Below are 3116 nucleotides of genomic sequence, written 5' to 3'. Positions count from 1 at the left end.
AACTTCATCCTTCTGTGGAACATTCTTGCGCGTTGATTGTTTGCGGGACGCCTGTTGTCGAATTTTTGTGAACTCAGCACGTTTGGGACACGATTTGCTAGTAGATGGATGGTCGCCATCACAGTTCACACATTTTACAGCGATATCATCTAGTAGGCAATCGTTGGTATTGTGTGGTTCGGCACATTTCCCGCACCGACTTTTCATGTGGCAATTCTTCGCTCCATGGCCGTAGTTCAAACAGTTCGTGCACTGTGTGACATCCCGATGTACCGGTTTATACTTTTGCCATTCGATGATTATGTGAAATAACGATTTAATCGTTTTCAGTTGACTCATGGTGATGGAGCCCTTCTCCAGATGAATCAGGTACAGTTGATCTCTAAACTTTTTGTCCGTATTATGTCGCTTCATTTTGAACACCATCAAAGGCTTTAGTCCAGCCTCCGACAGTGCCTGCTTTAGTTCGGCTTCCATCATGTCGGGTAGTCCTCGAAGTACAACCTTCATAGGTTTGTTGGCGGCAATATCGTGTGTGAAGTATTCCGCTTTTGTCTGCTTCAGATAGCATTCCACTCCTTTGTAGTGGTTCAAAGCCGGAACAGTTATTTTGTAGCCTTCAGTACATAAACGGGTTGTTGCCTGTAGTCCTTTGGTGATCAGTGTGTTGAAATCCGAGCGTAGAGTTGGTGGGAAGCCCTTCAGGTAGAAGGGCGGCATTTTTTCCTTCTTCTGCAGTTCCTCTTCGACATCTACTGGCAGATCAGCATATTGGTTTTTACTCAGCAAACGGTCGTTTACCTGTACATCACTTGGCTTCAGACGCTTAGCATCCTTTGGATCCTTCTCGGATCTATGGCGGTTTTTACCCATAGCTTGGGTAGGTAGACAACTGCGAATAAAAAATAAAACAAAATCGAAATTAGTCGTAGTAGGTTATTCGTCTATCCACATCGAGTGTTAGATGACGAATATACTATCAAAATAATTTTCTTCGATTCTTAAAAGAATAACCGAAATCGGTTTGTTTGACCGGCTACTGATAAAAACTATCAATTGGAAAAGATTTAAGGTCGATTTAGAATTTTTTTTAAGGTTTTTCTCCATTTTCAGAGATGGTGTATAATTTTTAACCCACTTTACCCTATATTTCCGGATCCGGAAGTCGGATCCGCATGAAATTCAGGAATTACGTATGGGACCACAAGACCTTTCATTTGAACCTAAGTTTGTGAAAATCGGTTCCATCTCTGAGAAAAGTTAGTGCACTTATTTTCACAATTTTTTGCACATTTTACCCCATAATTCTGGAACCGGAAGCCGGATCCAAATAATATTCAGGAATTTTGTATGGGACCACAAGACGTTTTATTGGAATCTAAGTTTGTAAAAATCGGTCGGGCCATCTATGAGAAAAGTTAGAACAGTGGGAAAGGCAAAACGTGTTTAATCCGTTAGCAGTGAGATGATACCTCTTTTTATCAATCCGCATGTGTTTTTGCATGAATATTCTTCGGTGTTTTAGTTCTCATGACATTATTTTAATGACCGTCGTTTTAAGCGGCAATTTGTGATTTTAATCACTCAATAACCTGTAATTTCGAAGCTGCAAATCGGATCGAATTTGAATCTTAACGTGTGACAATCGATTGAACATTCCAGGAGAAGTCGAAGAAAGTTCCACTTTAAAGTTTACGGTTATTTACGGTACTTCCAGAGCCGGTATTCAGGAACCAGCATAACCCAAAACGATTCGTATGGCCAAAAAATAAATATGACGAAATTGCAATAGTTTTCAGTCCAACTTTGAAGCTTTTTACAATTGTCATCTTCTATATCGGCTTGAATTGTAAAAGCTCATCACCCTGTAATTCCAGAATCGAATAAAAGTCATTAATTTTGCATGAGACCATAAATCCTTTAATTTGAATTTATGTTTTTGACATTCGAATTTTTGAGAAAACGATTTTATACTGGAACCGGAATTCAAAATCAGTGCAACCGAAGTCAGTTAAATTCACCTGAGGAGTTGTATAGTTTACATTTGATTCAAAATGTTCGAAAATCAGTGCAGACTGATTAAAAAGCAAGATGTTTTATAGAATCTTAAGACCTTTCATTTGAATCTTAGATGGTTCTTAGATATTATTTGTATCTTAGATCGGTCAAGCCATCTATGAGAAAAATGAGTTAAACTATTTTAGTTTCGTTTGACATATCATCCTGTAGCTCAGGAACCAGAAATCGGATCCAGACGTAATTCAGGAACTTTGCTTAAAAGCACTTCTCGTATGAATCTGAGTTTGTAGAAAATGGTTGAATCATCTCCGAAAAAATTGAGAGACATTATTTTCCACACAAGGGTGTTATGTTCTTCCAGCATTTATTACTGTCAGTAGTTTAAATCAATATAATTATGCAATTGTTTTTAGCTCGAAAATGCTGCCATCTTGGTCATCATCTGATTTACATATGTCGTATTCGAACGATTATGTTGCCAAAAAACGAACCGTGCTAAAATCGGTCCGAGGCAAAATGTCATGAAAATTGATGTTGTACACAGTCTTAGTGGTACTTAGAAACAATCGTATGTAACAGTATAAAAATCGTGTTTCACGTTGCTCCCAAACATTGCTTTGTCTTACAGCGCTCAAAATTCCTACTACTGGAATAAGGGGAAAAGTCGAAATCAAAAAAAAAATTGATGCCAAAAGGCTTAGAATTGCATGAAACGTCGAGATTTAGTGTCATCTCGAAAAAAATTTTTTTTGAAAAAATCGACTTTTTGGGACTTAGAAAAAATATAAAAATTTCTAAGTCCCAGAAAGTAGATTTTTTCAAAAATTTTTTTTTTTAGATGACACTAAATTTTTATGTTTCATGCAGTTTCAAGAGTTTCAGCATCAAAAAAAAATTTTCGATTTTGGAAATCTTGTGTACTCCCCCCTATGGTTCTTTTTCAAGATCGAAAATTGTCAAACCTTTACCACCGGGCAGCACCCATTACGCATGTCCGATTTAACTAAAATTTTGCATGAAGGCTTTTTTCGAGGTGCTTAAACTTTTGAGCACTAGAGCTTAACGAAAATAGAGGTGATCCCAGAATTTTGGCACCC

The sequence above is a fragment of the Malaya genurostris genome, chromosome 3 (assembly GCF_030247185.1).
Source record: "Malaya genurostris strain Urasoe2022 chromosome 3, Malgen_1.1, whole genome shotgun sequence".
Classification (NCBI taxonomy): Eukaryota; Metazoa; Arthropoda; class Insecta; order Diptera; family Culicidae; genus Malaya; species Malaya genurostris.
The sequence above is the reverse complement of the archived record's forward strand: the minus strand, read 5'-3'. Positions refer to the sequence as shown.